This window comes from Centropristis striata, chromosome 16 (genome assembly GCF_030273125.1).
Source record: "Centropristis striata isolate RG_2023a ecotype Rhode Island chromosome 16, C.striata_1.0, whole genome shotgun sequence".
Classification (NCBI taxonomy): domain Eukaryota; kingdom Metazoa; phylum Chordata; class Actinopteri; order Perciformes; family Serranidae; genus Centropristis; species Centropristis striata.
In genome coordinates, this window is record NC_081532.1 from 9,474,281 (window position 1) to 9,486,373 (window position 12,093).

Genomic DNA, 12,093 nt, shown 5'->3' on the forward strand with positions numbered 1-12,093 from the left:
AGACGAAGTAGAAAGTTGAGACGTTAAATGATATTCATCTTGGTACAAAGCAGAATTACATATCACCTGTTGCCAAGTCCCCACCCACGGGTGTGATATAACAACTTTTAACAGTTCAGGTAGCAAATATTTGCCCTTAGTCGCAGCTGAAGAAGAGTTATTGTTGAAGTTCTTTTGTTATATCACAGTGTTTTTCTTTTGTTCCTTCTGCAAAATGTGCACTTGAATCATTAGCAAATATGGAAGAAAAACAAAATATTGCTGCATAGAGCCAAAATTCACCTTTTCCCAGTGGTGGAATGTGACTAAGTACATTTACTCAAGTACTGTACTTTTGTACAATTTTGAGGTACTTGTACTTTACTTGTGTATTTCCATTTTATGTAACTTTATACTTCTACTCCAGTTTATTTTGAGGCAAATGGTGTACTTTTTTACTCCACTACATTTAGCTGACAGCTTTAGTTACTTTTAAGGTTGAGATTTAACATAAAAACATGATACATTAAAAGTTATATATTTAAAAAAAAAATTAAACCTCATTACAGTGATAAGTAGTCTGGTAAGTAGTTAAAATGAGCCCTATATTTACAAAATTAAAACACATCTTACATTAATGCATCAATACAAAAAATCTAATAACATACAGTCATGGAAAAAAATATAAGACCACACTTGTTTTCTTCAATTTCTTGTTCATTTTAATGCCTGGTACAACTAAAGGTACGTTTGTTTGGACAAATATAATGATAACAACAAAAATCGCTAATAAGAGTTTAATTTAGGAGCTGATATCTAGACCTTTTCCATGGTTTTCTTGATAATGATTTTGGTTATTATCTTTTTATATATTTAGAATATATACAACAATCTAAGTGGGTCCATTCTGCATAAAAAGTACTTTTACTTTAAGTACATTTTGATGCTGGTACTTTTGTACTTTTAGTTTTTGAATGCAGGACTTTTAATTGTATTAGAGTAATTTCACAATGTGGTATTAATACTTCTACTTAAGTAAAGGATCTGAATACTTCTTCCACCACTGCCTTTCCCACACATGTCAGTCTGATGCAGGGCAGCATTTACACAAGTTGTTGTTTTAGTAAAAAACAATGTTGAGCTGCAACACAGGAAGTGTTGTTAAACTGTGTAAAAGATTCCATTTTCCTCGGCTATGCTAATTGTCCATCACAAATTGACTTGCAGTTTGTGTCTCTTCGGGGAATATTTTTTTATGGTTATAAGTTACACTGTTGGTATTTGACTTGCTGGTTTTTTCCAAAACAATGTATAAAGAGTCTGCAGGCGTGGCTGTGTCATATCAGAGCTTTGAAATATGCTGTCATCTCCATATATTTCCATAATGTAAGCAAATCATTATCTAAATGTGTTTCATGGCAAAAATGAACTAATTACAAATGAAACTCTGAATGAATTAAATCTTTTTTTTCCACTACAGAGATAGCATTTTAGAGTGAGTAAGTGTTGTTTACTGCAGAGAACTGGTGGATCATGTCAAGCAGCTCTGTGTTGACACTGCTAAGCTCTGTCTTCTGATGTAGCTGTTTATCAGAAATGGACAGATAGTTTTGAAAAGAAAGGGGAGGAGGAGGAGGAGGCGGTCTGGTCACTGAGTACTTCCAGACCTCTAATGAAGACGGATGTGAGGACACAATGTCCAACCATAACCCTGTAAACTTTGACCTATGACACAACATAGCACAGAGGCCTATGGCTTAAGAAAGAGAGAGAGGGCTTTGGCAGGAGAAGACGGCTTCATTTGGATAATTACATGACATCCATCCAACACATATGCAGTTTCACTATCCCACTGGAAGAAACGTTTTCACACCATAAACCAGCTCAAATTGTGGAAAATATCAGCTTGCAAGTAAACAAGCAAGAAAACAAAGGCGTCATTGTGGCTGCAGATATATGAAGAGAGTCTCGAACCACGCATGTGCACAATGTGTCCACATCACGCTGATATACAATACCGTTCATTATTTCAGATCACTGCTTCTCTGTTTATGCTTCCACGACAAATGTGTGTGAGTAATTGAAGGTAACCCCTCTTTGTCTGTCATTAACTGCCCCGGCTCCTTATCTTCAGGACAAACTTTCCAATCCTCTAATATTACTGATGACAAGTGTTAAGGGTGTCTCAGAGTAATGTGCTGTTCATTCAGCAGGGCCTCGTTCTTAATCTCTGACCTGGAGGAGGGACGATTCTCAGTTTATACAGGGAGTGGTGGGAGTGTTAGATTACACTAAGACTGTAATTATAAGGCTCCAAGACTAATGAATAGAGGCAAGTGCTAGCACACAGTAATGCATTAATGTACGCAATCATGCACACAAGTGCATGGGCACTCAGCTACACAGATATTAAATCCTGAGATTCTGCAACCATGACACTTTGTTTTTTCTTGAAAGTTTGACCTTTATTTTTTTTAGTTCTATGACATTAAAATTAAGTAAATGCCAACTGCTTCAAATTCACTCACACAAACTTTGCAACTCTGCATAGATCTAAATGCTCACACTATGTGAGGTTAACATAACCAAGCTGTCTGAGATCTGTAAAAACATGGCAGTTAAGTAGCACGCTGGCATTGGTAAGGACTGTGAATGTGCACGAGTCTTAAATTGCACCAGAAATGACCCAATTTTCCCTCTTTTGCTCAGCTGCCCCTCTAAAGGCAAAATATATATTTATACAGGTATATACAGTATATCTCAATAAATTAGAATATCATAGAAAAGTTTATTTATGTCAGTAATTCAATTCAAAAAGTGGAAATAACACATTATATAGATCCATTACACACAAAATGAAACATTTCATGTCATTATTTATTTCATTTCTTGTAATTATAATGATTATGGCTTACATTTAAGACCTAAAATTCAGTATCTCAAAAAATTTGAATATTACAAAAGACCAATTTAAAAAAGGATGTTTAACATGGAAATTGGCCTCTGAAAGCATTTCCATCTATATGACTCAATACTTGGTTGGGACTATTTGACTTGAACTACTGGAAATGGACTTTTCCATCATATTCTAATTTACTGAGATTCACGTGTATATATTACTGGTATAGTTTGACCAAATTAAATCACTATATCATCCAAACGTTTTATTTTTTTGATTGACATGCCTCTTCAGGATACAGATATGGGGCGTGTCACATGTCACTGAAGCAGAGAAACCTTTAAGTCTTTTAAGTTGTGGAATAAGTAACGATGGGTGGTATAAATTATGGGATGCTTGGTAAATAAAATCTCCATATATGCTTCCTAACAATATTGCCTTTTATTGTGCTATCACATGAACCAATCTTTCTTTCAGGTTAGAGCAACAGCCCATTAAAATACCTGTGCACATCCTTTGTAGGGACATGAACCTAAATGCATAATGTATGGTAGCTCTGCATGAACTCACCAAAACCCTCACTCGACCTTTATGCCTTCAAAAGGAAAAAAGCCCACACATAAACTTTAAAAGAAGCTCGATCAAAAAAAACAAACAAAGTGAAAGGGCTCTATGATGTTCATTAGTGAAACTCAAAGAGATTTCTGTCAGAGACAACATTGATGTAAGTGCTGCAGCATCACCAAAGCCACAGGGGTTGGAACTGACATAACAAACACATCCAAACGGGCTTGATCCAATCCTCTTCAAACAACCACTAATTTCATGTTGCATCTTTGAGTGTGAATGCCCAACTGTGTTTGCTCTGCGTGCACTCTGACCCCTGTCCCTCATCCTCATAACCTCCCCTCCTCATCCTGCCGAGCTCAGACCCGGCTTAGGCCGGCCCACTCAACAGGACAAACTGCAGGCCCCCTAATCAGCTCATTTGGAGCAGATCAATGGCACTGATGACAAGAGCCTAAGCGGAGGCTGCAGACCAAATGAGGTCTGAACAAAACACCCTTCTTAAACGATGGCCTCGGAGCAAATAACCCCAGGGTGAGGGGGTCAGGAGGTTGGTGACCTGGGTGGGTGTGTCCGACTGGGCCTGAGAGGGGGGTTTGAGTCCCTGGTGTCCCCGCTGGTGGGCCAGCTGAACAAACAGCTGGGAACAAGGCTGGGCTTCAGCGTGCAGAGACACAGAGCTCCAGCCATGCAAGCCCAGTCTCAGACCAGACCCGGGCTAGACTTTAGACCCAGGACAGCATGAGGACAGTGAGCAGCTTTCTTCTGCAGAGAAAAAGGCCACGTCTGATCAACACACATACCAAGATGGACACATACACATGCAATTGAACCCACGCAGCAGCACGAAAATGCATGCACACATTCTCATTCACACACAGTGTCTGCACGCATGAATTCTTGCACGTGCACACACAAAAGTAGCCACACACACACACACACACACACACACACACACACACACACACACACACACATTATCTCATGCACACTCCATGAATTCACACAGCCTCAGCCCCTCTCTCATCTTTAACACAAAAGGCCTGTGTCTATCTGGCTTCTGCTCAAAATAACACGCCTCTATCTCCAAGCTATTGATCTTAACTCGTCTGTTCCTCCACAGGACATCCACTGTTTCTGCTCACTTTACTGCTCTCCGGCAACTCCTAAAAATCTGGCCCTGTTGACATCACCCCCAAGGGTAGTCACATTCCAGGAAAGATTCCATATCTGCACAGCGTTTTTCAAAATGTACAGCCTTTTGCAACACTGATTATGTAAAAGCTTGGAGCACAGACAGCTGGGAATAACCGAATAGATGCTGTGGTTATTATAGGCTTGGGAAAGCGAGAGTAAAACTACAACAAGTGTTAAAGGTTGTCCAGATAAAACAGACACAGTTTGCCATTTCTGCTGCCCCTCTTTGGTGCCAAATAAAACACATTGGAGCCTGGATCAGCTCAGGTCAACCTGAGTTGGATTCCCAATTGTATGCGCCCCAGTTCTGGCAAAACAGGGTCACTAGAAGATCTAAAATACACACACACAATCCTACACACACAGACAGCCTTGTTTGGGGCAGCGGGGGGCACAAGCTCTGATAATGAGTGGCACACATGAAAGGGTGGCTCCTCAGCAGAAAACAAACTTCACTAGTGGAGCCGTTGTTAGCCGGCTGACCTCTGAGCCTCTGAGTGCGCACATTGTCCCCCCGATGGATGCCCTCTGACAGCCCGTCACTCAATTCAGCTGTCTCTGTCAACCAATCAGTGCCCAGCATCGGCAACCCTCTGGGAAAACTCCGCCCACTGAGGGGACTTAAGAATTTGGTGTGAAGCCATGTTTAGACGGCAGTGGAAAAATGTTGCTCTGTGGCTTTTACAGAAGTGCAATCACAAGACTGATGACCCCCTTTAATAAATAACGTAATATAAACACATTCAGACAGTGGACTAATTATAGGATTACACTATGATTTATTTTCTGTAGCTTAAAATAACTTTTAGACGTAAAAGGGTCAGTTCATGCAAACTGCAAAAAACTAAATTTTCTCAGTCACTTCCTGTCGTATCCAGCCAATGAACACAGGTGTAAGACATCCACCTCAGAGTTTTTTTCCCATCACTCCAACAGAGGTGGATGAACGTTTGTTTCTTACATTTGAATAAGTTAAAGTCACTACATCAAGTTTATAGTATATGGTTATTCTTAATGCCTATTCTTGTGTAAGATTTTGCAAAATCAGATGAAACGACTCTCTGGCAGCGACCAGCGCAATGAGTACCAACCAGGATCCAGCTTCAGTATGAAGGAACCAGGAATGGAGGATCCAGGACAAGCTGTACATCCGCTTTGGCAGGATGTTGCACTGTGTGTGCTGGCAGATGAAGAGAAGCTGCACCGGGGCAACAGGGTCTATCTGTGGCTGCAGGACCAGGAGCTCACTGCCAGCTTCCTGGGAACCAACTTCAAACACGCTTGCTGGAGGCCCCGCCATATTGCTGGGCACACTGAAAGGAAGGGAGGCATGGAAGAACCAGAACCAGGGCTGACTGTCAGACCCTGCTGCTGTAAAATGAGGTTTTCTAAAGGGAGTCTGGCACAGGAGGGTCTTTACGAAACAAGGCAATAACACTACCGCTTCTGTCCAAGCTTCAAGTCCTAAGGTAGTCAGAGCAGTTAAAAATATAAACCTTTTATCAGAGCAAAGTTCAAGTTATTTTGATGCAACCATCCGCCCAACTTGTTTTCAGATGCAGTGAGTGTTTTGTAGAACACTTAAAACTAGTTGATTTGCATGAAAAACATTTTTTTTTGTTTTAAACCTAAAACAATTGATTTTGTGGCCACTAGGGGGCAGCACAGAAAGATGTAAACTCATCACTGACATATTATCAACTTATAAAGATGATTGTCAGTGAACATATTAGCAAAGAGTTCCCTTTTAACACACCCAGCCAACTTTTTACGTATCAAATAAACCCATGTCTTTATGTCTGTGCTTTCTTTATTAAGAAAATGTACATTAGTGAGTTATGGCCAAACAAAAACAGGTAAAATGCACACTGCTACAATAGCTCCAGCCTCTCCCTGAGGAGCTGTGTGAGGATTCTGTTCACTGTACCGCTCCACATTGTGAGGAGACAAAGGACAGGGAGTGGGGATAACAGGGTGGAGGTTCACTCCTGTGGACTGTGTCTCCAGTTTCAGGTCCTCTGAGGGCAGCTGTGGGCGCACGGTGTAGGAGGACATGGTGGTTGATTGTGTCTCGTGAGCAGGGAGGGGGAGTGTGTGGCCTGGGCACTGCATGCAGGAATTTTTAATGTGTCACAAACACCATTTCGAGAATCCGTGTGGATCACGTGGTACGCTGCGCTAGCGTCCCCTTCCTCGCCAACACACACACACGCACGCACGCACGCACCCGCACACACACACACACACACACACACACACACACACACACACACTCCTCTTCTCTTTCACCTGTCATCACCTCGATGCCTCCAAGTTAGATGAGATGATCCGCCTGTTCTGCTGAGTGTGTCAGTAACATTTAAGCCTCTGGTTTTTAAATGACTCTAAGACCACAACAAATACAATAATTTATTTTTAAGTGGATATCATCCAAATTTTATAACTTAATCAACAACAGATGAGTGTATAAGTGCAGACCTCACCTGGGCCCTATCTTGCTATGATAACATTCTGACTTTAGGGGGCTTTAAAGAGAACATTTTATTATTATTAATAATAATAATAATAATAATAATAATAATAATAATACATTTTATTTGTAATGCACTTTACATTAGACGAAATCTCAAAGTGCTACAGGTTAAAAGCATAACAGTCTAATTATAAAAAGGATAAAAAAGGAAAAAACAGCTAAAAATCGAAGAAAAAGTATACATACATGATCTAAAAACCATCTATTTTTTTTTTAATTGGAAAGTAGGAAAAATCTGTCTATTAGTTTTTCCAAATTCCTGTTGACAATCAGACAACCAAGCCGAAAACATGATCTCCTTGAACTGTCAATTTGCACATAGAGTGGAAATACCAAAAAAGCAAAATGTGACAAAGTGCTGAGGAGATGAAAAATAGAAGAAAATTAAAACAGCTGTATCACCACCTCACAGATCTGATGTGACTGATCACACAAATCTGAGTGTTGTCAGATATGGACGCAGGTCAAAACAAATGGAAATGTTCATCTATAACTGCTGGATGTCAAAAATAAACAGCTAACAAAGTTTTTATGTCAACTAATCTGCTAACTTGGTGGCAGGTGATGTTTATGGTGTCAGTCACCAACCAACCCCCTTCCCCACTCTTCAACTTCTAACAACTCTGCAGACTCTAGAGAGGAGAGTAATAGTGACGACTGGATTGGGAAAAATGCTCACAGTAAGGTGCAAAAACGGGGCTATTTCTTTAAAAAGGTTTGTGCTTTCCTCTCCTGGCTTGCACTGTCTAGTTATAAATGAGCAAACATGTTGTTTTATGCTGAGTATCTCAAGTAAATGGATAGATTGTAAAGACAGATAATGAAATGCTAATTTCAGTTAGCATGCCAACAGTGATTCCTATTGTGTGTTAGCATTGAGCTAACTGACTTGGCACTGGTTATGTTCTGCATGGTTGTAGCAGTTATGCTCGCTATTTTTCTTGTTATTACAGTATACGCCATGCTGTACTGCTAATGGAATGTTTTTAAATCTAATCCTGTTTGTGTGTGTGTGACAGGGTGTTTCTAGAGGATTTCTCATGGTAGAGTCACTTAAGTTGAGTCTCTGGGGTCTTTAAAAGGTGACCCATTTGTCAAGTAGCCTAAAAAATGCTGTATTAATATTGAAATATGTGATCTTATTCACTGGAAAGCACACATTCAACACATGATCTCTGTGTAGTCTCACCAGCTGAGCCAGAGCTACAATATGGAAGGCCTGATGTTGAAATCCACACCAGGAGGGAGTGACGGTGAGCCACATGCATGTAGATAACAGCTTTATTTTATCATTTCAGCTCTGTGTACACTGTCTGTATATCAGGGCAGTTTATAGCTTCCAGACCGGGAGTGTTAAAAAATATTTTTTTACACTCCTTGATTGATTACATCTGTGTGGTCTGCTGCTTTCACAGTTCCCCTGCACACACACCCTCCTCCTCCTACACAAACATATACAGTACTTTATCATCAAAAATGAAATCCAAAAACATAAACAAGTGTGTTTTGAAGTTGTGCAAATCACAGAGGAGAGATATGAGAAGTTTTCCTGCTGGGACTATATAAGTCGACCAGCGGTTGACTGTGAAACGGGATGACACGGACAACTGCCTGCTCCATCCCCGACTGAGCTCTACCTGACCCCCAACTTCCCTTTGCCTAAGTGGGGACTTCCTTCATTTCACAACGAGTCCTCTTGTGTCAGACTCCTCTGTCTTCAATCAGCACAGCAAAACACGTCTTCCCGGTGAGCCACGAACATCTGATTCAGCTGTGCGAGAGCAGCTAATCTGTGCCGCATGGATGAGAATACTGAGAGGATTAAAGGGGAAATAATTTTCTCCATGGCTGCTGAAACCAAAGTGGGTTTTTCTGTGGCGGGGAGCCGGCCCTCTAAGCGCTGATGGTAGATAGGGGCTTTTTGTGTCTGCCTCCCATTGTCTTGTCACCTTATAAATCTTCCACGCCGACACCTGATACCTGAGATCGTGGCCCATTTGTCACCTTTGTTTACGTCTGGGATGTAGAGTGCTGTCGGGATGGGGTGCCCCCCCCCCCTCCCTGTGCAAGCCCTCAAGGGTGTGGGTGCTGCTGGGACAGGCGACACTGAGTGAGCAGGGGGGTCAACTACAGGGTGGAGGAGAAGTTAGGCCGACTCCTCTGAGCCGCCCTCAGGAAATACAGGTCTTATCGTGTCCCGAGAAAGAGGAAAAAGAAGTAGAGCAAGTTAATGAGTGACTGAAATAGTGAGTGAGTCACAGTAAGTGAGGGAAAATTGATTTTTAAAGGAGCAGTTTACCAGAATTAGATTTTTTTCGGCATTTAGCAGATGCAGATAGGTGTGATATCTGTATTCATTGGCTTATTCACGTACGGCCGAGTTTCAGTTCAGTGAGTACTGATACGCAGTCAGAGATAAAATTAAAATATACACAGATCGATTCAAAATTTCACGTGATCGACCAAATTCTTAACGATCATCAATGATCATCGATTAATTATTCCCATCCCTAATTGAAAGCACCATTAAATGCTCAAAATCTTTTTCACCTTGACTCTACACTGATCTATCATGCGCGCAAATCCTTTCTCCTCCAGTTGATCTCAAATAATTTTTATAAACGTCATTGTTTTTGTGGACTTGTGTTCTTCAGCCCAGATGTCAAACAAACATTGACTTCAGCAGAAGTTCCAGTCATGTTGCATCTGAAGTTGTCCATTGCTGTGTACATCTCACAAAATGCCCACAAAGGTGCCCATCTGTGAGATAAATTATTTATTTTGCTGTTCAACTTAAGCAAATCAGTACACAAGAAGAGAAACTGAAGTGAGGAAATAGTAAATGAAAAAAGTCACATGATGCAGAATGTACATACAATTTGGCTGTTGTCTTTGTGGTGTGTTCAAGTGCATCCTTTGGGCCCGTAAGTAACGTAAGGTGACGCCACAGTCGGCCTTCATTGATGATAACTCTTTGATGTTGGTTTGGTGTGTCTGGGCCATTATTAGCACAGTCTCCCTCATTTATATGATTCATGGCAATTAGATTGTAAATATACACAAAAGGCAGAAGAGTTTTTCAAGAGAGATTAGTGTGATGCAGCCAGGAAGAGCTCAACTTCACGTGTGGCTGTTCAGAACAGGTTACTTACACTCCACTTTCACCCCATACACTAGATAATAATACTTTGTGGTAAGCAGTCCTCATATGAAGAATTTCTTGAGCAGAGTTTCTGTTTCACTATAAACAATTTGGGGACGTCTGGGGAAAACCCAGAGAGGCAGGGATGTGATCCTGGAGAGAGGTGCTGCTGTGGAAGTAATATATCGGAAAATGAAAGCAAAACTATCTGCAGGATTCGTTACCACCAGAGGTAAGTGACACAGTTTTTTTTTTTTTTAGAAATTTGGCTAACATTTAGCATCCTTTACTACGAATTGCTGACCAAATCTCAGATCTCTACTGTACAATGTGCATGTCCTTGTTTATTCAGCAGCCTCAGCACCACCCCTCCACTCCGCCTTTTGCACTCCATCCAGTCTGGAACACAATAAACCCTCAATGCCAGTGCATCGGTAAATACTCGCAGGCTCTCTGGCATAAAGAAAATAGCCGAGCAGAGAGAAGAAAAGAAAGAATGGAGGAGGGAGGGGAGCAAGAAAAGAAGCCGGGCAAAGAAAAGATTAGGCCCTGGTGAAGTACAACTTTTCCAAAGCTGGCTCGGTTCTTGGCAGCAAGCCAGGGCAGGGAGACAATGCAACGCTGTGCGGATCCAGGAATCTATAGACGCCCACTGGAGCATTGGGCTATTTGAAGGAGGGTTGGGGGGGGAGGGGTTAGCGCTCTGTTTTCCAAAGCCAAGCACAGAGGACACGATGGGGCACTGTGGTGGCTGAGGCCGGTAGGGGTGCGTGGCTGAATTGATGCAGCAGAATTAACAGTGTAGTCACCACGTATAGAAAATATTGACCTGACAGACTCCATCAGGGACGTGAAGAGCTCATACTGTCCTGCTTACCCCCTCCCCTGCAAACTCCCATGGCTCAGCCCTTATAGCGAACCCTCCCATCACTGAGCCTCCATATCCCCCAGCTCAAGTCTCACCCTGGCAGCACCTGCTCAGTGTCAGCAGAGAGATGAGGGCTGAACAATATACCACAAACAATCTGTCAAAGGGCCATCTCAGTACGTCCCCCCGGGCCTTTTAATAAGGACGGACAAGACGAATACAACAACTGATTTTTGTTTTACCCTCCACGCTTTGTATTCTGTCCTCCAGCCGTCTCTTCACTTCATTACATTTTCATTCATTTCAATCAGTGTTTCATTTCCTTTCTTTCCTCTCGGCCCTCTTGGCGGTACGTGGAGGGTGAAGGCTAATACTCGAGAAGAGAAAGAAAAAGAGAACAGAGAGGAGGAGGAGGAAGAGAGATGGAAGAGAGAGAGAGGGAGAGAGAGAGAGGTACACCCCTCTAAGATCAAAGGCTCGGCCCCATTGTGAGGACTGTACAATGGCGTACTGCATGGAATATGCTCAGACAAAACCCCCCCTCCGCTGCTCTGGACCCCCTGCAGGCCAACTGACAACATAGCTGGGAGGGAGGGAGCATCAGGGGTAATTGGAGGAATGAGTGGGACTGTGTACAGTAAAGTACAGTTATTTCAGATAGGCCACACACACACACACACACACACACACGCACGCACACGCACACGCACACGCACACGCACACACAGATTCAGGACACACCGAAAATGACCTATGATAACCTAGGAATACATTTTAGTGTTTCTATTCACTGTTTCTACTAGTCATTTTCTGGCAGTAAATTGATCATATCTGTACATTTACATGCACGTATGTAATATTCAGTTTTTTTGCCTTGATATAAAAAAGACAATGGTCCTACTAAGCTG

The 12,093-nt window shown here is 41.9% G+C and overlaps 1 protein-coding gene across 1 annotated transcript in view; it reads right to left on the reverse strand.

Moving 5' to 3' along the window:
• plekhh1 (pleckstrin homology domain containing, family H (with MyTH4 domain) member 1) overlaps positions 1 to 12,093 on the reverse strand; it is a 137,805-nt gene that overhangs the window by 86,637 nt on the left and 39,075 nt on the right. The window lies entirely within an intron of this gene.